The following is a 14126-nucleotide window of genomic DNA, read 5'->3' as shown; positions in this document are numbered from 1 at the left end:
TAGTTCCCTCAAAAACTCCTTTTGGCCAATTAAATTGATTCAGTTGAATAAACTTGTCTTTTAAAAAAACCCTTACCTTCCGTCCTAAAAATAGTTCTAAGACAGAGGGGTAAGAGCTAGGCAGTGGGGGTTAAGTGATTTGTCCAGAGACACACAGCTAGGAAGTGTTAGAGACCAGAATAGATCCCAGGTTCTCCCCGACTCTCCATCTGACTCACTCACGGTCCATTGTGCTACCTGGTTGGCCCCAATAAACCTGTATTAAGTGCCTACCATATGTAAGATGCTGGAGGCAGCTTGGTTTGTGGGTTCATATCATACTTGTTAATATTTACTCCCAATGTGAAATTTGGCAAGTCTATTTGTGCCTCAGTTTCCTCACCAGTAATGGGCAAAGCAGTCGAACTACACGGTATCTACTTTGGCGGTTGACTACTCAATCTATTCCTGAACAAGAATCTACTCTACAGAAGAAATGATAATGGTAAGGGAAGAGTTCGAAGGAGCAACACAGAAAATTGCTCTGAAATCACCACTGCAAATCTTGCTGAAGAAAACTTTTTTTTTTCCTGCTGGAGGAGGGAAATGTGACTTACAGAGATGCCATGCTAATATAAAAATCCAAGTTCATATATGTATCACATATAAAAACTCAAAGACTTTGGATTTATTTCATCTCAAATAAGAGTTGTTTATAGGCAAATGGATAAACCAAAATATGTACTGGGCAGATCAAATAGGTAAAAATGAGTCAGAAAACAATCAGCACATTAACTATTTGTTTCTTTTGTACATTACTCAGTGTTATCATATAATGAGATGATGATATATAAAGGAATTTGGTCCCGAGAAGGATAAATTCTAATCATGTGACAACAATCTCTGTAGAAATGGATGGTATAAAAGTCTCTTAGTATGTCCATATTGTCTTCTTCTGCATCCATTTTATGATCTTTTGGGGAGAAGAAAAAGCTATTATTATCATGATGACAAATGTGATTTTTAGATTCAATCAGAAACAAATTGCTGACTGTTTCTATAAGGTGAAACTGAGATTGAATCATGGCACTTCCCTGGTTCCTTAGGAGGAATGGGGAGATCACAAGAAAGCACATTTCACAAGATCAAGATTTTAGAGCTGTTAAGTCTGTTAGAAGTCATATATGTAATTTTATAGATGAAGCTGAGGCCCAGCAAAGTAAAATGCCTTCCCCAAGGTTAGTTAGTGTCAAAATAAAAGAAAAGAAAAAAGAAGTCTGGTCTCTTGACTTTCAATAGTCTCTGACCACTATACCATGTAGTTTGCCTTATTTCCATTTCTTGAGAGTGAAACTGAGATAGTCTAAGGGAAAACTCAGAAGTCAGAGGTTATGACCTGGGTTTTACAGGACTTGGAAATCACAAGATCTGGGTTTGAATCCTTATTATTCAACTTCCCACCTGTGTGAATTTTAGTTTTGAGATATTGGTGGAACATCCAGGTAAAATTATGTAGCAAATAGTTTAAAGTGTGAAACTCTTACAAGTCAAGGTGAATGGCCTCAGGCGGCAATTCCTAGCTGGGGCACCTGGAACAAATCATTTAACCCAAATTGCCTAGGTCTTACTTGCTTTCTGCCTCAAACTAATACTTAGTATATATATATCCTAAGACACAAAGTAAGGTTGTTTGGGGTTTTTTTAAAATTCAAGATAAAAATGTAGATTTGGTATTAATTTGTACATTGGTGATAATTGAAGCTAAATGGCAAGTGGAGTGCGGGCTGAGGAAGAATTCATAATTAAGGAAAAATGTTTTTCTTTTTGAATGTTATAATTACTTCCTAATGACTCATTTATCCCCAACAGAACATTCTCTTATTACAAAGAAATAAGTTAAGCAAAACAAATCAATACATTGGCCATGACCAAAGTCACCATCAAGAGTTTTGATTTTTGTTGTTTTCCTTTACGTTACTAGGATTGTTATGTAGGTTGTTCCCCCAGTTCTGCCTCATTGGGCATCATTTCATACAAATCTTCCCAAGTTACTCAAATTTTTCATTTTCAATATTTCTTTCAGTGTTGCAATAAGATTGTATTGTGTTCATTATAGCACACTTTATTCTGCTAATTATCAATTTATGGACACAAAAAGTACTGATATACTTTGGTATACATGAAACTTTTTCTTCTGTTCTTTGATCTCCTTAATAATGTGCTTAGTAATAATATTATTTTTTCAGAAGGTAGGTATAGTTTCTAGCATAATTCAAAATATTTTTTCTATAATGCTTGTACTACTAATTCATGGTTCCATTAAAATTGTATTAATATACACCTATCTTTCCATAATCCTCCCAATATTTACCATTTTCATATTTTCCCATGTTTGTCAAACTGATGGGTCTGAAGTAAAACTTGAGAGTGTAAAAGTTAAAATTAAATCTCAAATATTAAAATGTTATATTTTAGGAGATTTTTTAGTGATCATTAGAAATCAAGGAATAAAAAGAGGATACAAAATAAAGACCTGATCAGCCATTTCAAAACTCCCCCCTTATCACCACCAAGCTCCAGACAGGAAGTAAAAAAGGACAAAGTAGGACCGCCCACTTAATTTATCCCCTGTCTATAGGAAGAACATAATGTTAGGAAGTCAGCGGGCTCCTGGGAAATGTAGTTCTTTTTTTGGGTAATATTTTTCAACTATACAAGAGTTATTTTAATTTGCCTTTTTACAATTAGAAACCCAGAGCATTCTTTCATATGGTTGTTTAAAGACTACATTTCTTCTTTTGGAAACTGTTTAGATCCTTTGACCATTAATCAATTAGGAAACAGATCTTGTTCTTATATACCTAATCTTTGTATCTGCATAGAAGTATGTAAAATGTATAATTTCTCTATAAATCTTGGATATCACATCTTTCTTGGAGATATTTGCTGTGAAAACTTTTAATAACTATGTTGCTTATTCTAGCTGTGTTGATTTTGTTTGTACAAAATAATTTTTTACTTATGTACTTTATACTGTCTCTTATCTTTTATGATCATCACTTTTATTTTAGTAAAAAATTATTTAGCCATATTTTTATAAGGTACCTGCTTTCGTTGTTCTTTTAAATGATATAACTTTTCATATTGATATCAAGTATCTACTGAGAGCCTATTCTGATGTCTGGTATAATATATTGGCATGAATCTTATTTCTGCTTTATTGTATTTCAGTTTTTCTGAAGAATTCTTGTTGAACAATATGTCATTACACCCAATAGTTTTATATTACCTTTATCAAATAGGCTACAATGTTCAGCCTCTTGCTTACTTAATATATTCCATTGATTGACTTTGCTATTTTTAAACCAATTCCAAATAGTTTTGAGGATTACTGCTTTCTAATACAGTTTGAGATATTATAAAGGCCTCCTGCATCCCTACTTTTTTTCCCATTCTTGTTCTAGCTCTATGAAGTAAATCTCTGATAATTTAACTGGTACAGCACTAAATAAGAGGCAAATATATTTATGTAGTAATTTCTTCTAAAAACAATCAATATTTATCTATTTAAGTCTTCCTATAATTCTGTAAAAAGAATTCATGAATTTTCAATGTCAATAACTCAGATATTTTATACATGTTATAGTTCTTAATGGAATTTCTTTTTCTATCATCTCCTGCTGGTTTTATAAATAATATATACAGAAAGGCTGATTATTTTCAGGTTTTTTTTAATAACCTGCTATTTTATTAAAGTAAGTAAGTGCTTCAATTAACTTCTTCATGGAACCTCTGGGGTTTTCTAAGTTATCCTCATATCATCTGGGGATGCTACATTTAAAAAATAAGAGAAAGACTAGCAAAAGAGAAGTTATCAAATATGTAATAGAACAAGCATGAGAATATAGAGTTATGATATCCTAGGCCCTAGGAAGATCAATCACTGATAGTATCAAATGCTACAGAGGTTAAAGAAGATGAGAATCTCCTATCCTCAAAAAAAAAAAGAAAGAAATTAGACAATGATTTTTAAAGTGGTTTTGGAGAAAGCAGTTTCAATAGAGTGGAAGGGATGACAACTAGATTTTAAGGGATTTGAACAGTACGGAAGCAGAGGTAGACTACTCTTTCAAAATTTGAGCAGGGGGAAAAAAAGGGGAGCAGTTGAGTGGCTCAGTGGATTGAGAGTCAGACCCAGAGACAGGTCCTGGGTTCAAATGTGACCTCAAACACTTCCTAGCTGTGTGACCCTGGGCAATTCACTTAACACCCATTGCCTAGCCCTTACCATTCTTGTGCCTTCAAACCAATACACATTATTGATTCTAAAATGAAAGGTAAGGGCTCATGCTTGGATTTCTGGCTTTGAAAATTGCCTATTTGTGTCCTTCAATGATTTTATCAGTTGGAGAAATATTTCTTGATCTTACTATTTGAATCAGTTCCTCATTTATCTTGGATATGAAACTTTTATCAGAAAAACCTGCTGCAGGGGCAGCTGGATGGCTCAGTGGATTGAGAGTCAGACCCAGGTACAGGAGGTCCTGGGTTCAAATATGGCCTCAAATACTTCCTAGCTTTGTGACTCTGGACAAGTCACTTAACCCCCATTGCCTAGCCCTTACCACTCTTCTGCCTTAGAACCAATACCCACGTGAAGATTGGATTTGGCTCTCTCCTGATTGTAACAATGAAGGTACTTAGCTCTTCCTTGATTGTGAAGATTAAATTGTAATCCCCAGTCTAATTTTAGATTTTAATCCCCAAAGTGTAAAGCACAATACTTAAAAGTTCTACCCATTTTAGATTTTAACCACAAAAAGGTGTGAACATCCATTTCAGACACTGAGTGGGAGGTCTCTGACCCACATGTGAAAGACTGGGCAGTCCTGGAGTGGAGCGTCGGCTGTGATTGGTAGATGTAAAAATTTAGGGGAAGTGACACAAGAGAAAAATGTCTTTAAAAGTGGAAACAGAGACACACACAGAGGACAGACAATCAGACATGGAGTAAAGACAGGTTTGAAAGGAGTCACTTGGAGTGAAGAGAGCCATTTGGAGTGAAGAGAGACTTAGAGTGAAGAGGGACCCTGGTAGTTTGAAAGAGACACACTTGGAGTGGAGCCTGCTGGAGTTGAGGCTGATAAAAGAATCCTTGCCCTTTCTGGAGGTGTCTCTCTCTCTCTCTCTCTCTCTCCCCCCCCCCCCCCTCTCTCTCTCTCTCTCTCTCTCTCTCTCCCTCTCTCTCTCCCTCTCTCTCTCTCCCTCTCCCTCCCCTTTTCTCTCTTCCTTAATATCTTCCCTCTATTGTAAAATAAACTACCATAAATTCCATTTTACTTTAGTAATTCATTTTTGGGATTTAGAAATTAAATCCCTGGCAACAATTAAATATTTCAGTCCAACAATTTATTTAACACCCAGTATTGTTTTTAAGACTGAAAGTAAGGGTTTAAAAAAAAAAACTTGAGCAGGGAAGAACAGGTAACAGAGAGAGATAAAAACAGCTTGAATATAGCCAAACTAAAGGAGCCAATAGAGATGGGGAGGGGAGAAGGGAGCAAGATCCCAAAGGAGATAGGAAGGGATGAAATATAAGACTTTCAGAGAAGGATCAGCCTCAGCAAGGAAGAGGGACAACTCATCAACTAAGAATGGAAGTAGGAGGACATAGATGAATGGTATAGGGATGACATGGAAGAAGTTGAAGAAACCTAAATCTGCTTAGAAAATGAAAGGTAAAGTCATTTGGTAAAAAGCAGGGTGAGAGTATAGAATTGGAAGCTTGGGGAGAGAAAAGAATATATAGAAAATGTGATGTGGGGCATTTGAAAGAAAATGAAATGGTGATAAATACAAGTATTGCTATACCTCCAGTAAGGTTTTATAGCATTAGTTTGTAGTGGATCCAATCAGTTTTTCTTAAATAGCATTCTCTTCAGAAATTCTAAGATAAGTGTAGAGAAAGAAAATAACTAAGGGAGTTACTTTATAACTTAATTTAAGTTGACTAAGTTAATTTAAGTTAATTAAGTAACTTAATAAGTTACTTTCTAGCTTAACTAAGAGTCAAACTGAAAGGATAACAGAATTTCAGGAGCAAAGCTGAAGATAATGAGAATGAATGACTCAATTCAATTTAACAAAAACTATGCAAAGAACTACTTTCTAGTTACTAGGAAGATACTAGGTTTAGACAAGATGAACTTTGCCATCCATAAATGTTGTTGTATATGACACAAATGTGATCCATCAATAAATATTTATTAAACTCCTATTATGTGCCTTTGCTAAGTGCTATGGATACAAAAAGAGGAAAAAGACAGTGCCCTCAAGGAGCTCATGATATAATGGAAGGAGACAATATGTGAACAAATATATATTGTTGTTGTTATTCAGTCATGTCAGACCCCTATCTGGGGTTTTCTTGGCAAAGATACTGGAGTAGACTACCATTTCCTTCTCCAGCTTATTTTACAGATGAGAAAACTGAGACAAATAGGGTGAAATGGCTTGCCCAGGGTCAGACAGCTAATAAGTGTCTGAGACCACATTTGAACTCAGGAAGATGAACTTTCCTTACTTGAGGGCTGGCATTCTACCCCACTGGGGCACCTAACTACCCTAATAAATGTATTTAAACTATATACAGGATAAATAGAGAATAATTAACAAAGAAAAGGAATTAGAATTAAGGTTTGGGAAAGGCTTCCAGTAAAAGATGGTTTTGGGTTTTTTACATTTGATGGCCCAGACATAATCTTGATACTAAACTAGGAAGTATAAAAACAGAGATTGTTCTGTATCTGGTAGGAATTATAGTAGAGAGAAGAGAGGATAGGGAGGAATTCAGAGACTGACTATCATAAGGACAGCTGAAGAACATGCTTGAGATTATTAAGAGAGGGGAGAGTTAGAAGGACATTGTTCATTTTGTCAGAGAAAGGGATTTCAGAATACAGGATTTTGGAGATGGACCACTTTCCATCAGCAGTTCTGTTTGGTTTGGACTCCACAGAATATCATGCCCCCAAACTGGGTATACCCTAGCACCTTCCCTTTCAGTCTCCTTCGGTGTGCTGTCTTCCCTTTTGGAGTGTAAGCTTTGTCTTTTTAAATTTGTATTCCTAGTGTTTAGTCCAGTGCCTGGAAAAATAGTAGGTACTTAATAAGTGTTTATTATACTTTCAAATATGAGATCTAAGGTATGACCATCTTTGTGGGCGACTAAAGTCAAAGAGTGATAGAAGACAAAGGAATTAATGACAGAGAAATCAGGGCAAAGTCACCACTCGTAATTTCTACAATAAGGATAGGTGCTACCAAATGTACCCAGATCAAGTAGAATGTAATGCTGTGAAGAATCCATCCAATGGCTTCACTAGCTGTGTGACCCTGATTTCTTGGCCCTTCCTGTTTTGCCTTGGAATTGATACTAAGACAAAAGGTAAGGATTAAAAAAAAAATAGAGCTCATCGAAGGTCATCTGGTAGCTTCATACTTTATTATTTAATTTAATTTTCCATCAAGTATATTTTCTTTTTAATATTTTTCCATGGTTACATGATTCATGATTTTTCCCACCACTTGTCCCTCCCTGCTTCCCAGAGCTGACAAGCAATTCCACTGAGTTGGTTATACATGTACCATTGTTCAAAATCTATTTCCATAGTATTCATATCTGCAATAGAGTGATCTTTTAAAAAGCCAAAACCCCAATCATATCCCCACTGAACCACATGATCGATAGCTTTATACTTATGAAAAAATATTCTTGATGACTCAGGGTTAAATTCTGGTATTTTTATGCTACCCGAGCACTGCAAATGTTCTCTGAATTCAGCACCCTAGAATAAAGAATCAGGGTACTAAAAAGAATCATCAAGCTATACCTTGACATTTTCAAAGATGATGGTAGGTAGAAGAGTGTAAGATGGAATTCCTGTGAATTAGATGTATTCTCCCATTTACTACAGTAGTCGAGTATTCTAAGCAAAGTACAAGTAACATTTACATGGATCACACTTGAAATTCAGCACTCACTAGGATGGAACATTTAGAAAACAATGACCCAGTATGTGTCAGAGTAGAGATTTGAACTCAAGATTTCCTGACACCAAGGCAGCTTTCTATGTATGTAGGTATATCATACTAATTCTTGGGCACTTTTCGTATTAACGTCATTTTTGTATTAATGTCATATTATACATATATATGTATATACTAGAAGATGGTATAAACAATAGCTATTGTCAATGGGTGACTAAATCTCAGTTTCAGCCATTACTGTGAATACCGTCTTTAAAAGAATGGCTTTTGTACCTATTGAGGAAGGAGGAGGTAAAACTCCACAAAAAGTTAAAACACACTTGACTGTTGTTGCTCAAGGATTTATATTCATTCATTCAGTAACTTGCCCATCCACATTGCCTATTCAGAGTATACAAATTATATTCACTGGGTTCAGTTCCAATAGGCAAATCAATTCATTAAATAAATTATACATCTGCATTGCCTATTCAAGGCATCCATATCATGCACCACAGCTAAGGGAGAAAAAAATTGAGGGGATTAGGACATTGAGTGTTTAATTGTGTACATTTAGGGAACCACACTGACTCCATCTTGTGACTCAATTTTAGAGCTAGCTTAGATCCCAGTTATGGGCCTCATCCAAATTCTGTCTTATGAGAAAAAAAATTTTCTCATAATTGTACATCACAAGCAACCCTTATGTCTTTTCTAGAAATGGCCCCATGCTGATCAGTTATTGTTTCCATGTATTTTTTTTTAATAATCCTCACCTTCCATCTTAGAATCAATACTGTGTATTGGTTCCAAGGCAGAAGAGTGGTAAGGGCTAGGCAATGGGGGTTAATTTAAGTCTGCTTCTGGACCTGGCTTTCAATCCACTAAGCCACCTAGCTGCTCCCTCCAAGTACTTTGGATTGTTTATAGAGACTTGGGGAGGAATAGAACCACCTCTTTTCCCTGATTTCAGGGAATTAAACCTGTTCACTCTTCCCTTCCTAACTTGGAAAGGCCCTAATCTTTCATCCAATTAGAAATCAGATTACCTGTTATTGTATCTTTTCTCTTAATTAATTGGCCTTATTAGATTGTTTTAAACAAATGAAATCTTTATCTCCCTGTATTCAGGGTCCAGCCCTAAACTGAGGAAGGGGTCTGGTCTTGATCATTAGGCAATTGGCATGTATTGTTTTATAAATCAATATGGCTCAGATAACACCTTTTGTCCTCAATCATTTCATTTTTTTGCTCATTAGAGAATATTGATAAACTGGCCAGTGTTGAGAACTAGGATGGTTTAGGGCTTTTAATTCACGATATCAGAATTAATTGAAGAAATTAGACCCAATTAGGTTAGAGGGGAAAAAAAGGTTTATGGGAACCATGATAGCTGTGTTCAAATATTTTAAGGGATGTCACTTGGAAGAGGGATTAAATTTGTTCTGTTTGGTCCCAGAGGGTAGAACTAAGCAACTAGGCTTGATGTAAGGAAAACCTTAATTATTGGAGTTGACTAAAGATAAGAGTTCAATGGCTTGTCTGAAGAAGTGGTCAATTCCCATTTTGTGGAGGTCTTCCAGCAGAGGCTGTTATAGTGGGAACGCCTTTGTGAATGGATTGGCCTAGATGATTTCTGGGTCTTTTTAGCTCTATGATAGATGGAATAACTCTACAAACCACCTATCTACCTACATGTCTTCATCCAGGAAATTTTTTCTAAGTGCTCCATCCTAGAAAAACTAAATTTCAAGGGTGGGCCATGAAGTATTAAATATACCTTCCAATGTGGCTAGAGACTTCTCTCCCAATGAGGCTGAAGACCAGGCAGGAGATGGTGGTATGAGATAGTAAGGCTCCCTCCTTTCTTCTACCTTTTGGAGGCAGAACCCAGGCACAATGTAAGGGCACCCTTTTCTTCCCTTCAGAGGCTGGAGATGTGTAGGTTATGTCTAGGTGTGGGAGAAGATACAAATATAGGTGAAAGCAGGTTTTTAAATGTAATTATGGGCAGTATTCTATGTGACATGGGTCGAGAGATATATAGTGGCGCGTTTCTAACTAGAAAAAATTAAGGAAGGCTTCAAGGAGGAGGGAGCATTTTTTTACTTTCATTTTGAGGAGATAGCATTTGTCATGCATGGAACTTAATAATATAGTTTGGGTTTTGTCAGATAAAAGGAAAGAGCAAAATATTTAAAATAAATTAAAAATTAGCTCCAATGTGGGAAAATGTAAATCATATTCAGAAGCCAGTTTGGTTAAGAGATTAGGAGTGATTGGTATGAGGGAAAGTTGAAGAGGTAAGCTGAAGTCAAATTATGGTGGCTCTTCAGTGCAAGAGTGAGATGTTTGCATTTTTTCTTCTGGGAGGTGGGAAATGATGAAAGGTTTCCAATCTGGGTAGTGACAAAATCAGAACCACATTTTAGGAAGAGTAATTTGATGGTACAGCTAGAATGGACTGGGGAAGGGAGTGAGCAGATGCATATATGGCTGGGATCATTCACTGGGTAGATCAATACAAATTTACTGAGAGTCTGTTCTTCACCTGAGGTTCTACTAGTTATAGCCAAATGGTAATTTTATTGATACTTTGCTGTGCTATATCTGCAAAGATATTTATAAGAAACTCACCTTAAGAACAAATAGAAGCTATGGAAAGTAATGAATGCTGGAAGGGATGTGGCAAAGTGGGGACATTAATTCATTGCTGGTGGAGTTGTGAATTGATCCAACCATTCTGGAGGGCAATTTGGAACTATGCCCAAAGGGTGATAAAAGACTGTCTGCCCTTTGATCCAGCCATACCATTGCTGGGTCTGTACCCCAAAGAGATAATAGGGAAAAAACATGTACAAAAATATTCATAGTCTCACTCTTTGTGGTGGCAAAAAACTGGAAAACGAGGGGATGCCCGTCAATTGGGGAATGGCTGAACAAATTGTGGTATATGTTGGTGATGGAATACTATTGTGCTAAAAGGAATAATAAAGTAGAGGAATTCCATGGAGACTGGAACAACCTCCAGGAAGTGATGCAGAGCGAAAGGAGCAGAACCAGGAAAACATTGTACACAGAGACTGATACATTGTGGTACAATCAAAGGTGATGGACTTCTCCATTAGTATCAATGCAATGTCCCTGAACAATCTGCAGGGATCTAAAAAATACTACCCACAAGCAGAGGATAAACTGTGGGAGTAAAACACCGATGAAAAGCAACTGCTTGACTACAGGGTTGGAGGGGATGACTGAGGAGAGACTCTAAATGAACACGATAATACAAATTCCAACAACAGGGAAATAAGTTCAAGTCAAGAACACGTTGATAACCAGTGGAATCGTGCGTCGTTATGGGAGAGGGAAAGGTGGGGGGGGGGGGGGGGGGAGGAAAAGAAAATGATCTTTGTTTCCAGTGAATAATGTATGGAAACGACCAAATAAAATAATGTTTAAAAATTTAAAAAAAAGAATAGAAAAATAAATCCCCACAAATCCTGCAAGTGATATAACTAACACCAAACTATCACCCTGCAAGGTTGTTTACAGGTACAGCCTCATATAACCAACAGGTACAATTTCTAATGTCCTTCCACAATGATGCTAGAAGACAGGCCAGCTCTTGGTTTGTAAAACTGATTATAGCCAAGTTTTTAGCCTCCCTTTTCTGAAAACCTTTTCCCTTATCAAAGGGAGCTCCTTCTTCTGTTTCAGACACACTACATATCCTCAAAATAAGTAGGAAATTAATGTTGTCGTGTACCTGTCATTTGACTTATATTTTCATGGAAAAGTGCTGAGAACAGGAATTTGATTTGGGGCCTTTTGGTCTCATTTATGAAAAACTTTGCTCCATTAAAGGGAGGTGGAGATGATATTTGCCAGAAGGTCTAAGATGACACTAGTTTTGAGTTCCACAAAAGCAAATTATGGTTCAACATAAAGGGAAAACTTTTAAAAATAATTTTTTTGGTTATGTATCTTCTTTATGTATCTTTTTTGGTTAATGTATCTTCTACATTGAAAGGGGGGGGGAAGGATGGGAATAAAGAACTTAGAATCAAATAACTTTGCACCTCTTCTACACTTTCAATCTACTCATCAGTTAATCTTGTACCTCTCATCACCGTAAGATATATAAGGTCATCAAGGACAGTCAAAAAAAAATTTTTAAACCCTAACCATCTTAGAACTGTTATGAAGGTAGTGTGAATCTTAGAACTGCTCAGTCTCTACCTTAGAACATTTGGTTAAGGCTATACCCTTATTGTAACAAATGAGGTACTTGATCAGGAATGTATTGGGAATTTTAACATAACTCCACCCATACTTAGGCATACTTTAGGGGAAGACAAGTTGTAAACTCCTTACTGAACAATGAAAAGTCCCCAACTCATACTTAATAGTGAAGCAAAAACCCTAAGCTAGGTCTATTTTTAGATCTAATACAAAAGGGTGTTAAGTACCTATAACAGTTAATTAATCACTAAAAAGGTCAAGCAACTTACAAAAGGCAAGAGGTGTGAAGTTTTAGTCTACTCAGAGGTGGTAACAAAAAATGAACTAAGAATGGTCAGTCCTGGGGAAAACATCTACTGTGATTGGTAGATGTGAAAATTTAGGGGAGGTGACATAAGAGAAATTTCTCTTTAAAAGGAGCTGGCTCTCTGAACTTAGGGGGAATTTGGAGTTAGTTTAGAGGAGCTGGCTCTCTGAACTGAGTTCAGGAGTTGAGGATTTCAGTGAAGGACTGGAGTTTTGCTTGGGACAAATCTTGTGGTGATAAAAGACTGATTACCCTCTCTTAAGGCTCAGGCCTAGGCCATTTGGCCTAGGCCCTTCATACTATTTTCTCTTATTCTCTCTGTCCCTCTTCCCTCAATTCCTTCATTTGTATTAAAATCTCCATAAAACCCAGCTGACTTGGGTATTTTCATATTTGGGAATTTTTCCCATGGCGACCACTTATTTTTTATTTAAATCAGACACTAAAAATTATCTTTGCAGTTTTGGCAATTCAGTCTTGAAACCCACATTTTCACGGTTATAGTAATTGTCTAGGCAAGACCTAGCTCTCTAGCCATACTTAGCTGCCCCAAGCAAATGTTTTAATTCATTTTCATGTCTCTCTAGCCTAACATTGTGCTTATAAAATACCAGGTTGCTTAGCATTTGTCGAATTGGAATCTAGTCTTCTCTTGTTCCTGTTTCAGGATAAAGAGGAACATTTATGTCCTGATTTCCACGTGGAAAACCAGGTTCTGAGCCTATTATACATTTATACAGGTTTTCCTAAGAGGTCTTCTTCCAGGTAACATTCCCAGTCTCCATCATTTGACTGTTAAACATGTTTGCCAGAATATTGTCTATTTTAGTATTCATGGTTTTTATGCTAAACAGGAAAGGCATCTTCTAGGTGACATTTGAGCAGACTAGAGAAAAACCAGGAATTCTATGTGGGGATGAATTTGAGTATTCCAGACATTGGGACAAGCAAGACGGGAGATGAGCACCATGTGTGACAAACAGCAACTATAGTACAGTCTGTGAAAGGGAACAATGACTAGAAGCCAGGTGGTAGTTCGAAATACCAGAGGATTTTTAATACTAAAGGTAAAAAACACACAGGCACTAAAGTTTATTGACTGTGTTGCAGGTAGGGAATGGTGGTGACCAGATTAGAACTGTAATTTAGGAATATCACTTTAACAGCTTCTGGAGCTTCCCAAGTAAAACCTGAAGTTGTGAGACTAATTAAGGTTATGTGGAACATGGGGACAGTTTAGGAGAGATATTTTGGAAACAAAGGCAAAGATTTGATAATACAGTGGATACACTGAGAATAAGTTATAGGCTCCCAAGTTGTGAACCTAAATGACTGAACATCATTTAGCAGTGACAGTGAAATTTGGGGGGAAAAGGATATTGTTCTGGATATGGTACATTTGAAATGCCAGATCATAATTTGTAATGTCCAAGAAGCACTTAATAATTGAGGCTCTGGTTGGGTAGGTAATAGTCATTTGTATGAAGATAGCCGAACTCATCTAAATTTGATGAGCTCACTAAAATCAAAGAGAACAGATGTCCAAGATCTGATGTTTTGGGGAACCCTC

The sequence above is a fragment of the Monodelphis domestica genome, chromosome 7 (genome assembly GCF_027887165.1).
Source record: "Monodelphis domestica isolate mMonDom1 chromosome 7, mMonDom1.pri, whole genome shotgun sequence".
NCBI classification, from domain to species: Eukaryota; Metazoa; Chordata; class Mammalia; order Didelphimorphia; family Didelphidae; genus Monodelphis; species Monodelphis domestica.
This window is presented reverse-complemented; position numbering follows the sequence as displayed.